We start from the raw sequence: 17,564 nt of genomic DNA on the forward strand, positions 1-17,564 counted from the left end.
TTGTGTTAAAGATGAGCTCAGCTATAGAGAAGGTGTGGGGTACTGTAGATGGTGAATTTCACTACTTCATCTGTCCCCTAAATATATTTTGCAAATACATCAAGTTCTTTATAAAATTGGTAGTGTCATAGTTTTTCATTCACAGTGTTTTTATTTGTCTACACACATGAAGTATCCAGTACATAGAATATAAGAGGGACTTCCATGCTCAGTACTTACCCATGAACTCCAATCATCCTCATAATGGTTATCAACACTTATTGTTATAATACTTTTTATCATCATATCACAAGTCTATAGTAAGTAACGTAGTAATAATAATGAAAGTGGAATAGTCCTGTACAGAAGGGAGTTGAAGCACACAATAGACCACCAAGACAGAGTTTCTCTGCAATTAAGTTGCAGTAACTTGGGAATCCTGTCCTCTGTTAGCCCTTTGGTCATAACTTCTACTCAAACCTCTGTTCAGTCCACAGAAGCATGTACTTACAAACCCAAACCCCCAAGAATCCTCGAATGAATATCCTACACGTACCCAGTCCTTAGTGTTCCATATTAAACAGACCTGCCCTGTACCTAGGAAATGTAAACACATTACTGGTTTAGATTAATACATTAGTGTTCAGAGAAGGCCATTTTAAATTGTGCAACAGAACATTATGTTCCCCCACTCCTCACTCTCATTTGGGCCTGTCAATGTATACTTCAGAGACGATAATCATATCTCCTCACAGTCTTCAATCTCGAACTTGATTTCCATCTCAAACTTTCCATTCCTCTAAATGAGCCATCGCCCCATAAGTCCTGACCAATGTATGAGTGTTTTGAATCTGACTAGATCTGTGACTGTGTTGATGATGGGGTTTCAATAAAGCTCATATTCCTGCTTATAATAGAGGTGCATGAGTCTTGTTGAAGGACTTAATACTCATAATTGCTGATCATGCTGCAAATATTCCGGACCATAGGTTAGCCCCCTATTTGTCTTGTACACTGACCCTTTGTGTATACCATTGCATTGTCATAAATACTTACCAGTAGAGGTAATACCACTATGATCACTCAAAAATTAGGAGACACCTGGTTTTCGTTGTAGCTTGTATGAAAATGATAGTTCTATTTGTGGTAATTGCTCTTCAGAAACATTATTAACTTTCACCTTTTGTTTTCACGGTCTCCGCTGGTGTGAAAGTATTTATGTATTGTATATCCGCAAACCACCACCCACACACAGTCTTAAGGAATAAGAATGTGACATAACGATGATCCTTACCCCCTGCAATGCCAACAATCCCATACTCATCACATGCCTACCCCATCTTGTGTACGCAAATGTAGTGAAGATTACCGAGTACGCGAATGTAGCAATGATGACGTCACTTTACCGTTTGAGACTAAAGTGAGGAGGATCAAGGAATGATATTTCTGTAAATGTGTACTGTATTTATAATTTATCGTCCTCACTGATTCCGTATTTGCCAAAAGAAAATATTTTATAATTGACTTTTGTACATAATAAAGTTACTGTAATCTGATTAGAAATGTTTTCTTATCCCCCAAAATGATGTTTGGTTACAAATGAGAACTTCAATAAAAATTCCATTTTTAGAAAGTACATTTTTATCTGAAAGGTGTGCATACAGAAACATTTGCACACTTTGACAATGAGGTAGTGTGTGTAAAAAAAAATCTTTAAGAACCAGACAAAAGCATGCTACTAAGGGAAAATCAGGAATCCATGGATTGATTACTTTTATCCACACCATGGTATGTAAACCTTAATCTAGCCCATTATCTTATTAGATATTTTGAATCTAGTCTCTGTATTTTTATACATGTAATCAGTGAATATCAAAATAACACAAGTGGTCACTCTGGAAGGTTTTGAAATAACGTTGAGCCCATTGGATGTTTATAATATTTATTGATTTATAACTCCAAGTATTCCAATTGCCATTGCCTGTTTTCTAGACCGAATTCACGAATGTATTTGCCTTCGTCACATAGCGAGATTTAAATTTTAGGACCAGTATTAGTCATAAATTGCAAACGAATCACTATATACGAATTTCCATAACTTCTACATTTTTTAAAAAGTTCTACAGCATTCAGTTAGCCGAATGGCCACACTTAGGAAAATTTCCTCAGACCCCCCCCCCCCCCGCATATTGTGCACGACCAAGTTCGCCATTCGTGGTCATTAATCGGTTGCAAGAGTCGCAAATACTAATGTCTGGTGCCTCTACCATTTTCTTCGACAATAACTATTAGTATTTGTTCACGTCCAGCCGCCATATTGGAGATTTTATTCGGAATCGACGCCTGGGTCCCGATGATATTGTTGAGTATGGGTCCAAAGCTGCAAGGCAATTCTTTTGAAGTTCATTTGCATATAATATTTATGATGAAATATATATAGTGACCGAAAATACGTACAAATATATCTATCATCAAGAATGAATTCTATTCATTATATATGTTGCCTATAAAGTGTGATACGAGGAATAGGAGTATACCACCTGGGATGAAAATATGGTTGTAGTTGTGAGGTGATTTGTATCAACATTAATAAGTGAAATCATACATCACCAGGGTAAATACTTGTCCACCCAAGCGGGCATGATCGGCGGACAAGAGTAGAAATGACGTCATGGGCGGTCAAAATACTCGGTAAACAACCAGTTTCCTCGTTTTCTCGCCTGTGACGTCACCTTTTTCAGTTGCCCGCCGATGTCCGCCGATCATGTACACTTATGTGGACAGGCCTTAACAGCAATAGCAACTAGTAAATCACGTATATATCTAGAAAAATATTACTAATATAGTGGCAAGCACGTAAAAATAAAGATAAGTGTTGACAAAAGTACGCTGCAAACATTTCTTGCTAAAAGGCAACTCTCCTTTCTATTTAGCAGCATTTTAAAATCCTACATAATAGAGAAAGTATAACTTTGGTCTCAAGATACAGAAAGAAGTAAATTATGAATTTCACAGGGATGGTTAATGATTAATGGTTAAAAGCAGAATAAATGTGCTAGACACCTAAGGTCATGTACCACTAGAGGAAGGTATGGTAAAGGGTAGTGAACGGCGGTTGAGTTAGTAGTTAGTAGTTGCTCCATGTCAGTTATCTAGATTAATATTGAAAAGGTTAAAGATGGGTAAAGGAGTTGATGAGTGAATGGGTTGAGGTAGGGTTTTGGTAAGGGGATTAGATCAAGTGAAGGATATGTATGCGTCTGAGGAAGAACAGATTGTCAAAGCAGAAAGTGGAGATTCTGTAAGGATGTCTGATAGGTTGGGAGATCGGTGAAGCTAGGATAGGTGGGGAAAAGCAGAGGTGCGTGCTGCATCAAGGAGTGGATAGGACAACAGAATGTGTGAAACTGACATAGGGTGGATCAGAATGTGACATCAGATAGGAGCGTGTTGGTCGGGTGCAGCCAATACGTTTATAAGAAGAAAGGATATGACAAAGGTCAAGTCAATGGAAACCGTGAATATTCCAATGTAGGAGAGCTATACTTTAGTTGATCTATAAGTGATAACGGTTACAGTGCTTGTTGGAGAATTTGAAAGAGAAAGAGCTAGGAGGTGAGATAAGGAATTAGAGGGGGGAGCTGGTGTTGTGTCAGGAGGGGTATCAGGAGGTGGAGGATCTGGGAAAGGGAATAGTTATGGCATAAGGGATTCACGTGTGCATCCAGGAAGGAGTGGAAGAGATAGAGGGGATGGAGGGAGGGTTAATGGGGGTGGAGCTGGAGCTAGGGGGGGATGGGCAGTGTTGGGAGTAGGAGGAAGGGGTGTAGGGGGAATTCATATGAGTAGGAGGAGGATGGATATCGGCAGTCACTTTGAGTGTGGAGGAAGCTGGAGTTGTGGAATTTGAGGGTGAATGAGGGGTTTCGGTGTCAGTTTGGGACTCGAGTAGATAATGAATATCTTCAAGAGTTTCTGTGAAGGAGATGGTTGGGGAATTTTGTGAGACAGGTTTTCTTATGAGGGGGGGGGGGGTCTGAGGAGTAGAGGTAACGGTAGGTGGAGGTGAGCGTGTGGTAGAAAGAAAAGGGGTGGAACGTTTAGTCTGTCTACTGCAGGTAGTGCGGGGAGGGAAAGGGAAAGGTGTTGGGGCTGCAGTAGAGAGTGGAGTGTGGATTTAGAATGGCAAAAGAATTTTAATGGGGAAGGAAGAAGTGGGGAAGTAAGATGTAATATGGATAAGTATAGGGGAGGGTGTAGGAACGTTTTGGGAGGGAGGGGGAGGGGCAGAGCAAGCGACATTACTGGAGTAGGGAGTAAGAGAAAAACCTCGTTAACTTGCTTCCTGTCTGGCTTCACGTAGAGTGAGTCTAAGTTTGAATCTTAGAGTTGCGACCTCAAACTCAAAATTGTAGGTGGGGCAGCCCCTATAAAAAGCATTATGGGGGCCGCCACATTTGGCACATGTGCATGACTGTGCAGAGCAGTTTGATCGAGTATGACCAGGTTGGGCACATATAGGGCATCTGGCTGTGGAACTGCAATGTTTGGCACGATATCCTAAATGCCAACAATTTTGGCACTGACGAGAAAGAGGTTCATATGGTCGGACAAGGAGGGATTCTCCACCAATGTAAACATTAAAGGGAAGATCATGTCTACAGAAACTAATTTTGGCAATGTTAGTGAGGTTCTTACGATGACCTCTGGGAGGAATGGAGTAGCACTGTACTGATATTGCATCATGGTCTGTGACAGGCAAGTAAGTCTTCTCCCCAATCTGACCATTTTTTTTTTTATAGATAGAACAGTTTGCTGGGGAGACAGAGACAGTTCCGGTGCAAGTATTGAGGCTTGGGTGAGGTTCTGCAGGAATGGGGTTACCCGAGAGATTAGTTAAGAGTTGATAATGCTATAATTTGCTTGTGACGAGATGGGAACGATCGGGTTGGTTATGAAAAACAGACTTTGCCTACTTGTTTTTGGAGACATTGCTGGAAGAGGAGTGTTGTCAGAGTAGGAAGGTGTGGGAGGGATCACGAAAAATCGGTCACATTTGGCTGGGCTAAATAGAGTATTAAAGATATTTGTAGAGATGGACGTAGTAGAAGGATAGGGGCGTGTGGAAGAGGGAGTAGTGTTACGGGAGGTAGTATTATAGAGAAGCGGACAATAAGGCTGTAAAGGGAGGGTGGGGTAGTTGATGAAGAAGGTTGTGGGGGTAGAGGTTATGAAGTTGAAAATGTTGGGAGAGTAGGAATGTCTCCTGGAGATTGAGTGCTGACTTGGGTGGATAATGTATTAGTAGGCATGGAGGAGGGGGTAGTAGCTGCAGTGTTCAGAACTGTGGTCAAAGGGGTCGGGAGAGTTTGAGTTGGTGGGGCTATCTGATGAAGGGGCAAGCTTTATTGACCCAAATAAGAGTATAACATCTTCATTATTGGCCATGGTAAGCCTGGAGTATGTTGGAGAGAAAAACAGTTCACCCCCAGGGTTCTCTTGAGGAGTATGGGCTAGACAACTAAAACAAGGGAATACCGTGCCCATGGCTCCCTTTGGCCGTTCAGAACTGGCACAAAGTCAGCCTTTCATCCTTTCAGCACGACTCTCACACCTTAGGAAGTGGAAAGTAGAAGGGGTTGGGAAAGGGACGGAAACGAAAAAGCAGGAGGGGAAAAACGATCATGTAAAGTCAGTTGAGTTGAGAGCTGAGTCCTAAGGCAGGGGAGTTCTCCTCCTAAGCCCCCTCACGACAACAGTGGGCAAGGGATGGGGGGGGGGGGGAGTTCATAGGGATGTGACAATCAAATTGTCATGAACTCCATGCAGAATCATGAATATTTAGTGACTGAAGGATGTTTAATATTGGTTGCAAAGGTGGACCGATTTAATAAGTTCATTTTATCTGCTGTCGGATCCCCAACTGCATGCAAATGCCCACACACATTGCTTCATGAATGCGCAAAGCAAATACTATAAATGAGGTGACTGTTGATCTGCTGATACCATCTAACATCTTTATTCTCTGACTTTGATGTCCTAATGTCAACGTGTCGGTATTTGTACACTATATTGAATCTGACCTTTGATTGTATGAACACGCTATGACTTCTTTTCTTATTTATAAGATAACTAACTAAACACATGTCGAAGGAATTACAGAATATTTAATTAAACTATGAATGAATTTTATCAATTCGGGTTTATATTAATAAGAAAAGGAGATGGAAATTTCAGCATGGGTCTTTTTCTTTTTGTTCCGTTCTCTAAGAGTCGGATGAATCAAAATTCGTCAGTCGCCACTAAACACTAGGGTAAATGAACATTTAACAATATAATTCTGCATGGAGTTCATGACTATATTATCGAAAATATATAACAACCAACATGCACATAAACAAAAAACTGAAAATGTCACCGATGTTTTGTTTTTTTTATTAATCTTGAAAAAGTTGTGAAGTAGTGGTTTCCATGTGGCCTCATAAGATTCACTGCCATGTCCGGTCAAGGCAGATTTCCACATACATAAAAAAGCTGCAATATGAAAAAAGTCTTATATCAGAAAAAAAACATGGTGTCTTAACCTACACCTAATTCACCGATCTGAGTAGATAGGCTTCTCTAAATAAAGGAATAGTGAAAAAATAGCTAAAGCAGTTGTATTCGTACAAAGAGGAGTTGTGGCAAATTAGGGTTACTAGCAGTCTACCACCACTTGTGCGCTGAATCAAGGGACACACTTTTTGTTAAGGCATTACAATTACTTGCAAGTCATCTGCAAGATATGAATTAGAAAATGAAAATACTTTAATATTTTAAAATGGTAAATGGTTAAAACAAACAAATATGTTAGACGTCAAAGGTCATCTAGCAATAAGGTAAAGTATTGTGGCGAAAATGTTAAAAATTAGTTAATGATCACAACAAAATATGTTAGATGTCAAAAGTTGTACAGCACTATAGGTTAGTATGATAGAGATAAGGGTAAAAAGGAGGAACAAATGAGGTGAGGCAGAGGGGGAAAGGGGGAAGGAGTTAAGGGCAAAAGGGGATTAGATAAATGAAGGGTATTATGCATCTGAGCAAGGAGAACGAGTTTTCAAAGAAAAAGTTGGGGATTTCGTGAAGATGTACAACAGGTTGGAGGATCAGGGAAGAGAGTAGAAGTGAGAAAAATTAGAGGTAGGAGCTGCAGCAAAGCAGGGATAGGACAGCAGAGTGTGTAAGACTGAAAAATGGGCCATTATAAAGCAGTCAACAGGTAATAAAATAGGTGTCAGGTATGTAGGAGAAGAACCCGAAGAATGAGACAAAGGCTCAGGGGAAAGAGGTGAAGTTTTAGGAAGACTGTCAGGAGGGGAAAATCCGGGGAAGGACACTGTTGTGACAAAAGGGAGTCACCTCTGCATCTACGAGATATACGAAGAGATAATGGAGAAAGAAAGAGGGTTGGTGCAGATGGAGAAGGGAACGATGGGGTGTGTGGGAGGAAGAGCAGTTAGGGGAACTTGAGGAGGATAAGGGTGGATGTCGAAAGTCACTTTGAATGTAGAGGGAATGGGAGTAGAGAGATTGAAGGGTGGATGAGAGAGAGGAGTGGTCTCTTGGGTCATGTTTAGGAAGTTATGAATGTAATCAAGAGTTTCTAGAGCAGAGTTGGGGGGGGGGGTCTGAGAGGGGAAGAGGAGACAGATGTCCGAGGAGCAGAGGAAGAGTTAAGAGCAGGAAAGAATATGGTAGAAGATGGGTAGAACGTGTGAAATGCCAGGTGTGACAGGTAAAGTGAGAAGGAGATGTAGGCATCAAGGAAGCAGCAGAGATTAGAGTACTGGATTTAAAATGGCGAAAGAATTTGACTTGGACAGAGAAGAGGTGGGAAATACAGACACACTTTGGGAAGGGAGAGGAGCAGAATGAAGGACAAAGGACCAGGAGAAAAAACTCGTTGGCGTACGTCCTGTCTGGCCTCGCATAAACTGAAGCCTAGTTTGACATTATGAGAGCTACCACAGCTGGCACACGTGTGCCAGCGAAGAGCAATCTGGATAGTAATGACCAGGTTCGGCACATAGAGGGTAGCAGGCTATGGCACAACAATGCTTGGATGGATGGCCAAAATTTCTGACACTGAGGGGAAGGGGTTAATATGTTCCCACAGGGTAGGACTCTCCACCTATATAAACTTCATGGGGGAGATCATGTCTACAGAAGGTAAGCTTGGCAATAATAGTGTAGGACTTACTGATACTGTGTCATAGTCAATGAGGCAAGCAAGCAGGTCGTTTTCACAGTCTGACCAATCATCTAGGGAAACGTGAACTATTCTGGTACAAGTATTAAGGGAGGAGTGAGGCTGAGCAGGAATTGGTTTGCCATGATAATGCATAATCTTGGGACTCAGATGTACCTGTGACAAGGCATGAATGATCAGAATGGCTGCAGTAGAAAACTTTGCCTGCTTGCTTTTGAAGACACTATTGGAAGAGGGGGGCATTATCAAAGCAAGGGACTGTAGGGAGAATCACACAGAATCTATGACATTTAGATGGACTCCTTTATCCCTTCCCCAGATGGATCTAGGGGAAGGGATAATGGAGAAGGAAAAGGGGGTGCAGATGGAGAAGAGGAGGATGTGTTGGGAGAGAGTGAGAAGTGGGGAAGGGGGAACATGAAGATGAGGATGTGTGTCGGTAATCACTTTGAATGTAGAGGGGATCGGATTAGAGAGATTGGAGGGTGGATGAGGGAGAATAGTGTTCTCTTGGGTCATGTTTAGGAAGTTTAGGCTGTCCTCAAAGGTTTCTGGAGGGGACTTGGGTGGAGTCTGAGAAACGGTTTTATTACAAGAAAGAGAAGAGGAGACAGAGGGCGGAGGAAGAGTTAGGTGGAACATTTAGATTTCCTGGTGCAACAGATAAAGTGAGTAAAGGTAGGTACTGGCAAAGTGGAAGAGATTAGAGTGACTGGATTTAGAGTGGCAAAAGAATTTGACAGGGTAGGCTGTATATATGGGATGGTAAGGGTAGGGGAAAGAGATACTGTGGGAGATGCAGAGGAGAGGAGCAATATGAAGGACAGTGTTGGAGAAAAGAGCAAGAGAAAATCCTCATCAGCCTTAAATTTGCCTAATTTGAATTTGAGAACTGTTACCTCAGACTCAGACTATAAAATACATGGGAGCCACTAGTTAGTACACATCTGATTGTGCAGAGCAATTTGAAAGATAATGAAACACCAACATTTCTGACATTGACAGAGGAGTTTATTTGATTGAACAGGATAGGCCTCTCCCCCAATATAAACTTCATGGGGGAGGTCATGTGTACCGAAGGTAATCTTAGCAATAAGCATAGATAGGACTTAGTGCAGCCTGTGTGTGTGTGGGGGGGGGGGATAGTGTACCACTGTGCTGATTCTGCAATGAGGCAGGTTAATGGTTAATGGTTAAAAGCAGAATCAATGTACTAGACATCTAAGATCATGTAGTACTATAGGAAGGTACAGTAAAGGGTAGTGAAGGGCGGTTGAGTTAGTAGTTAGATGCTATACGTGAACTATAGATTAATACTGAAAAGGTTAAAGATGGATAAAGGAGTTGATGAGTGAATGGTTTAAGGTAGGGTTAAGTAAGGGGCATTAGATCAAGTGAAGGATATGTATGCATCTGAGAAAGGAGAACAAGTTGTCAAAGCAGAAAAGTGTGAGATTCTGTAAAGATGTCTGATTGGTTGGGAGGTCGGTGAAGGGAGGATTGTTGGGAAAAGCAGAGGTTCAGGTTGTATAAAAAAAATGGACAGGACAACAGAATGTGTGGAAATGAAAGAGAGACATTACATAGGGAACATAAGGGTGGGTCAAAACATGACTTCAGATAGGAGTGTTAGACAGCTGTGGCCAATACATAAGCAGGCAAGAGCTGTCTCCCAAAGTCTGTTACGATGAAATGGATCTGACCAGGAGATTGATAGTTTTACAGTATTTAATTTATTAGTGCGGAGACTTGACCAGAAAGATTGCCGTCTTAAAGTGGGGGTAATATTCTGTAGCTGGAATACGTGTGAAACGTGGTTGGTGTGATGTGGATATAGCGACGTTGCGTGCTAGAGTATATGCCTGTTCATTGCCAGGGATTCCAACATGGCTGGGCACCTGGTAAATTTTGATAGTTTTATGGTGTGTGGTCAGGTAGAACAACTGGATCTTACAGACAAGGGGGTTGGTCGAGTGCATTGACTTTATGAGAGTTAATGAGTTTCAGGAGTCAGTAAAAATAGTGAAAGAGGAAGAAGGGAGTGAGTATATGTTTTAAGGCAAAAAGAAGTGTGTACAACTCTGTAGTAAGGACACTAGATTCAGGAGGGAGTGGGTATTTGAAAGTGCAAGTTGGGAAGGTTACTGCAAAACCAACACTGGGGGTGGATTTAGAGGTATCACTGTAAATGAGGAATGAATGGAAACATGGTCAAGGAAATGGGTGAGGACAGCAGCGGGGGGATATCTGATTTTGGTGGGTAAGGGAAAAGAGAGGAGCAAATATGGGGGTAAGATATAAGCCATGGAGGAACAGAGTGGACAGAAAACGTAAGAGGTTGGAGATGGGGAAAAGGGGAATGGGAGTGGAAGGTATCCATGGAAATGGAGAAAGGAGTAGGTAAACATGAAGAAAAAGCAAAGGTAGCAAGCAAGGATTGTGGGATAGTTAGTTTGGTGAGGGGAAGTTGGTGGAATGAAGCATAGCATTGGAGAGAGAGGAGGGTACGACGTCGAGAGAGAGAGATGGCATGCCTGATTCAGTGTACAGGCTCTCAACTGGAGAGGAGCAAAAAGCGCCTAGGGCTGAGCGAAGACCGCAGTGTTGGATTATATCAAGATGAGCAAGGAGGGAGGTTGAGGCAGAGTAGATATGGCATCCATGATAGAGAGTGGAGAGGATCAAGGTAACATGAAGTTGAAGGAGAGTTTTGCTGAGCCTCACAATATATGGGAGAGAGTTTATAAGGTTTGGGGGCAGTTGCATGCTTTTTCTTTAATGCAAGATATGGTCTCACCAGGACATTTGGAGTCAAAAATAACACCAATGAATTTGCCAGAGATACGGTATTGGAATGGAGCACCATATAAGAAGAGTGGAGGTTGGGGACCTACACGTACTTGAGAGAAAAGGATGGAGAAAGATTTGGAGGCAAAAAAGCAGAAGCCATAGTTAGTGGCCTAGGAAGATACTGATGATATTACAGACTGAAGGGATTGACGGAGATTTAGTATGGATGTGCCTGAGGTGAAGCTGGTTAAATAATCAACATATAGTGATGATAAGGTTCCTGGCGGTAATACTGAGACAATGTCATTAACAGCAAGAAGGAATAAAGTGGTGCTGAGCATGTTGCCTTTTGAGATGCCTTCATACTGAAGAAAGTATGTTTGGAGAGGAAAGACTTTATAAAGACACCCATGTTTCCACATATGCCTAGAGAGGACAATTGTTGGAGAATATGGTACCACCGTGTGGTATTATATGCTTTTTCTAGGTCAAAGAATATGGCTTATACACATTTATGGTGTGCAAATGCAGATATAGTGTATGTCTCGAAATGAGCAAAGGAAAGGTGGTTGGAGTTGGGAAATTAGATTTTCAAAGGCAACAAAGTCAATGACATGGGAGAAGTAGACTGAAATAACTGTGATCCAACGGTGAAGAAAGATGCAAGTTTTTTTTTTTGATGGATAAGTATAGACGAGACATAAAGGGAGTGTGAAGAAGACAAAATGGTAATTGGGAATTGGTATAGGAGGATGTGTAAGAAAAGTCCCTTGGAAGCAAATAATGGATGGGTTATAGGAAAGGATATGACGAAGGTCAGGTCTGTGAGAATGGAAACCGCGAATATTCCAGTGTAAGAGAGCTATACTTTAGTTGATCTATGAGTGCGGGTAGTGTGGGGAGGGGAAGGGGAAGGTGTTGGATCTGCAGTAAAGATTGGAGTGTCTGGATTTAAAATGGCAAAAGAATTTGATTGAGGAAAGTAGGAGGTAGAAGTAGGGAAGTAAGATTTAGGAGGGATAGGTATAGGGGAGGGTGTAGGAACATCTTGGGAGGGAGGGGGAGGGGCAGAGCGAGCTACATGACTGTAGGAGTAAGGGAAAAATCTCTTCAACGTGCTTCCTGTCTGGTTTCATGTAGAGTGAGACCAAGTCTGAATTCGAGTTGTCACCTCAGACTCAAATTTGTAGGTGGGGCAGCCACTATGAAATACATTATGCAGACCGCCACAGTTGGCACATGTGCGTGACTGGGCAGAGCAGTTTGATCGGTCATGACCAAAACGCCAACAATTTTGACACTGAGGAGGTTCATATGGTTGGACAGGGAGGGATTCTCCACCAATGTAAACATTAAAGGGAAGGTCATATCTACAGAAAGTAATTTTGGCAATGTTGGTGGGGTTTTATGGTGACCTTTAGGAGGAATGGAGCACTGTACTGGTATTACATCATAGTCCATGAGGCAGGCCAATAATTCTTCACAATCTGATTTTTTTTTTTTTTTTTTTTTTTTTTTTTTTGTCAGTTTACTGGGGAGATAGACAGTTCCTATACAAGTGTTGAGGGTTGGATGAGGTTCTGCAGGAATGGGGTTGTCAGAGAGATCAGTTAGAGTTGATAATGCTTATGTAACTGTGACAAAACGAGAATGGCTACGGAAAAATAATTTGCTTAATTCTTTTGGAGACAATGCTGGAAGAGAAGTGTTGCCAGAGTAGGGAGCTGGGGGGGGGGGGGGATCATGAAAAATCAGTCACATTTGCCTGGGCTAAATTGAGTATTTAAGATATTTGTACAGATGGGGGTGGTAGAAGGACGGGGATGTGTGGAAGACTGAATAGTGTTTAGGTATTATTATGGACAGTTGGAAAATAAGGCTGTAAATTAGTAATAAGGGAGGATGGGGTGATTGATGATGAAGGTTGTGGGGGTAGGGGTGATGAAATTGATTGATGGGAAAGTAGGAATGTCTGGAGACTAACTGTTGACTTGGGAGGATTATGTATTAGTAGGCACTGAAGAGAGTGTAGTAGCTGCAGTATTCAGAGTCGTTGTCAAAGGAGAGCCTGGGGTTGGAGAGCCAGGAGAGTTTGAGTTGATGGGGTTATTTGATGAAGGGGCAAGCCTCATTGCCCTTAACACAGGTACAACATCTTCATTATTGGCCATGGTAAGCCTAGAGTATGTTGGGGAGAAAAAAAAAAAAACAGTCCACCCATCAGGGTCCCCTTGAGGGGTAAGGACTAAACAACTACAACAAGGAAATACCGTGTCCATGGCTTCCTCAGGCCGTTCAGGACTGGCACAAAGTCAGCCTTTCATCCTTTCAGCATGACTCACACCTTAGGAAGTGGATTGTAGAAGGGATGGAAACGGAAAGCAGGAGGGGAAAAAGACCATGTAAAATTAGTCGAGTCGAGGGCTGAGGCCCTTGGATGGGGAGATCCCCATCATTGAGCCCCAGTCCTTGCCTCTTAACCCCCCCCCCCACAACACCAAGGGGGAATGATGCAGATAAGTAGGTCGTTTTTGCAAGTCTGATCAATCCTTGACATGCACAAGACAATCAGCCAGGGAAATAGAAACGGTTCAAGTACATGTATTAAGGGGGAGTCGGGCAGTAATAGGCTTGTCAGTGAGGTTAATTAGGATAAATATTCACTAGTTTGGGGATGTGAACGATAGGAAAGACTAAAGTAAGCAATTTTGTCTAATTGTTTTTGGAGACATTGTTTGAAGAGGGTATTGTCAGGGGGGATCAAAAAGTCTATCCCACTCGCCTGGGTTCAAAAGAGTACACAAAAAGTTTGTAGAGGAGGAAGTAGTAGAAGAATGAGGATGAGAGGAAGAGGGAGTGGTGGGGAGTGAGGTAGTACTGCAGGGAGGACAATAAGGATGATGGGAGGATGGGACAAAATTGAAGAAAGATTTGCAGGAGATACTGACGTTGGATGATTCAATATGGATCAGGATGACAGCAAGTATCGAGGAGGAGATACCAGTAGTATTGGTTGGAGCCTTGATCAAATGAGTTCAGGGGTCGCAAAACCAGAGAAGATAATCTAAGGTAAGCTAGTTGATAAATGGATAAGCCACAGTGGCCCTAAGAAGAGTACAAAGTCTGTAGTATGCAAGGAAAAGAAATGTCTCAGGGCCCCCATAAAGATTATGGGATACCTCTCAAACAAGTTGTGTCAGTGGCTCTGTAAGGCTGTTCTAGACTGACACAGAGCCAAAGCCTGTCTTTCATTTTATTCAGCAAGGCTCTTACACCTTAGGAAGTGGACACTAGGAGGGGTTGGAGAAGAAAAGGAAAGGGAGAGAAGAAAATACCATGCAAAATTGATGAGGGCCAAGGACCAAGGTATGGGCAATTCTTATCATTGGGGCTCAGTTCCTGTCTCCTATGCCACTCATTACATCAACAGGCACGGGTTTTGGGGGAGCAAAAGGGCAGATCTTAACTCTGAAGTTACCAACTAGAATTTTCATTAATACAGAGTGGCGCTACATGTTGTAAGCATCTTTGAAAAAATCAGTAGTGATACCATGTTTAAAGGCTTATTATGGGACACTTTATTAGTGTACATTTTTTCCCATTATGCAGCTAATTAATCGATATGGAATAAGAATATACAACTTACTTAAAACACAGAAAGCAGTGATCTCTTATACTTTAACAGAATTACCTTTAATCATAATTTCTCAGATAACCTAAACAGTTTAGTCTGACTTTTCCACTCACTTCAGAATTACTTACCTTCTAACTGGCCTTTTTAATACAGTACAAATGTGGACTCCGAAATTTGTGAGCCGAGTCCACCATCTCATCATCATTATCTTCATCATCAAGGGGCTAATACCGACGGGGGCGCATGGCCGCATCTACCCTTCGCTTCCAACCATGAGGGTCCCTTATGGCGAGTATCCAGGCAGGCCCTCAGTCCATCTCTAATTCCTCGCGACAGGTCTCGTCGAGCTGCCCAAGCCATGACTTCCTGGGTCGTCCCACAGGCTTCCCCCACCCAGGGTTGTCTCTCAAAGAGACAACCTTATGGGCAGGGTCATCCGCAGGGAAACGTGATAGGTGCCCATATAGTCTGAGTTGGCGGTCCCGGATTATGCATGTAACAGGTCCCATGCCAGTTTCATGGTGTAAACGTCAGTTGGACATGTGGTCCTGCCAATTGTAACCCATGATCCGGTAAAGGGACTTGTTACAAAAGGCATCAAGACGAGACTAGATAGTGTCCAGGTTTTGCTTCCATACAGCAAAACTGTCAGTATCAATTCCTTCTGCATAGGTAACGACATCTCTAAATGCTCTTGTTGATCGAGTTCATGGTTCCTGTTGCCAGACCAATCCATCTGTTGACTTCTTGGTCTGACAGCCCAGATATAGACTATGCTATCAAGGTATGTAAAACTTTCTGTAAGGGTTTCGCCTCTTTGCTAAATGCATCAAGAGCCGCCACCAGTGACTCCAGGGACTCAGACAGGATAGCAACATCATGGGCAAAGTCAAGGTCTGAGACCTTGATATTGCCCAGTGTTGCTCCACACTGACTTTGGCTAGCAGCTCTGTCCATTATCCAGTCCATAAAGGTGTTGAAAAGTGTTGGTGCAAGGACACAGCCTTGCCTCACCCCTGAATTAACAGTGAAGAAGTTTGACAGACCCCCACCACTTTTTACAGCACTTTCAGTACCAGTATAAAGGCTTGCTATAAGGCCAACAATCTGCATCGGAATTCCCGAGTCTCAGACTTTCCCATAGCGATCACGATGCACTGAGTCAAACGCCTTCTTCAGGTCGATGTGGGCTGCAAGCAACCCATGACCAAACTCACAACGGGGTTCCACAATTACTCAAAGTGCTAGTATACGGTCTATTGTGGACTTGACAGGAGTGAGTCCAGATTGCTTCAGTTTCTGATGCCTCAGTAGGTGGTCACAGATCCGTTTCAGAAGAATGTGGGTGCTGAGCAGTGTAATGCCACAGTTGTGGCACAGAGATTGCCATGGTGAACCCACAGGCACACTCCTCCTCCCTTAGTCTGTCCAAGTGAAGCACCTTAGAATGGCCAATTGAGGGACAGGGAGTTTCGAAGTGGACCCATAGGGTAGCCACAACCAGCCTATGGTTAGTCATCCACAGGGAAACGAGCTAGGTGCCCATATAGCCTGAGTTGGCGATCCCGGACTATGCAAGTAACAGGTCCCATGCCAGTCTCATGGTGTAACTGTCAGTTAGATGTGTGGTCCTGCCAACTGTACCTCATGATCCAGTGAAGGAACTTGGCACTCTGGTAAACTCTGCAGTTCTGGAGGATCCTCCATTGCATGCTAACAAGAATGTGGTTGATCTCCTTGGCCACTGTACCCGTATCACTATACCATGTCCAGCGATGCAGGTTGGAGGGCTGGTACCAGGAGCCAGAGATCCTCATTCTCTGGGAATATCCCGGAGAAGGAGGCTGTTCTCACTGCTGGGATCAGCTACCGAGTCATGGGGCCCGACAGACATCTCATAGCCGGCTCGGTCACAGCCAGATACCTCATTGAAGTCACCCAGACCAATGTGAATATCTCGTCGGGGGCAGTTGTCTGCCACGGATGCAAGTTTGGCTTAGAACGCCTCTTTCACATCAAGTTTACAAACATCAGTAGGAGCGTATATAGCAATAAAAGACATGAAGCCAAGAGCATGCTTCAGTCTCAAATACCAAGGGCTGAAGTAGGCTGGAGATGGCTATGGCTCCACCCTGGAGGTGGTGACCATCGCTGCAGCCCAACCAGTAGTAGGTGTACCCTTACTGATCATGCTGCTGCCAGGTCTTTTCACCTCTGAGAAGGCAGCCACCTGAACTCCCAATTGCTCCAATTCCCTCGATAGCAGGTAACCGCTCTTCCTGCCGCAAGGATTGGATGTTCCAAGCATCTACCCAGAAAGCTCGCCTGAGGTTAAGCCTTGGGTGGCCACTCCGGGTGCACACTACCTCTGCCGCTCCCGCCGACCCTGCCCCAAATAAAGGAGGTCAGCAGGCTGTGGGGCCGCCCATCTGCTTTGCCCCACAAGCTTCATGGTGGATTGGCACCTGCCGGGGTGCAGGCGGGACAAGTAACTCTCGTTCCCATCCTGCGCCCCGACATTTGCCCTCCCAATGGGACCCACAGCCTGCCTTGCTTGTTGATGGGAGGAACAGCACTCCTCCCCCCAGCATATCCATTTATTAGTACGTTGCCGGAGAGTTATCTGGGGGGAGGAGGACTGGCAAGGCCCACCTCGCCTGAGCCGCCCAATTACCCCAGGGTGACTAGGAGGCAGGAGTTGGTATGGAGCCGGGGTGTGTCCACACGCCAGTGGGCCATAGCTCCGTACCTCTGGAACCTCCTGCTGCTTCAAGATCCCTCACAGTTTAGCCTGGGACTGCAGTCTAAAAATTCATGTTCCTTCAAAAAAATTCTCATATTAGAATAGCAATTCAATATGAGTTGTGCACATATTAAGAAAAAATTAAGGGGTGTTCCGTGAGTTCCAAG

General features: G+C 43.4%; 1 long non-coding RNA gene across 1 annotated transcript in view; it reads right to left on the bottom strand.

Moving 5' to 3' along the window:
- Window positions 1–1,904: 1,904 nt before the first annotated feature.
- LOC119583846 overlaps window positions 1,905–17,564 on the bottom strand; it is a 15,961-nt gene continuing 301 nt past the window's right edge. Inside the window, exons 2-3 of the long non-coding RNA XR_005229737.1 lie at window positions 15,450–15,452; window positions 1,905–2,359 (exon numbers count right to left, since the gene is read on the bottom strand). This is a non-coding gene — a long non-coding RNA (uncharacterized LOC119583846). The remainder of the gene's footprint in view (window positions 2,360–15,449; window positions 15,453–17,564) is intronic.

This window comes from Penaeus monodon, chromosome 17 (assembly GCF_015228065.2).
Source record: "Penaeus monodon isolate SGIC_2016 chromosome 17, NSTDA_Pmon_1, whole genome shotgun sequence".
Lineage (NCBI taxonomy): Eukaryota > Metazoa > Arthropoda > Malacostraca > Decapoda > Penaeidae > Penaeus > Penaeus monodon.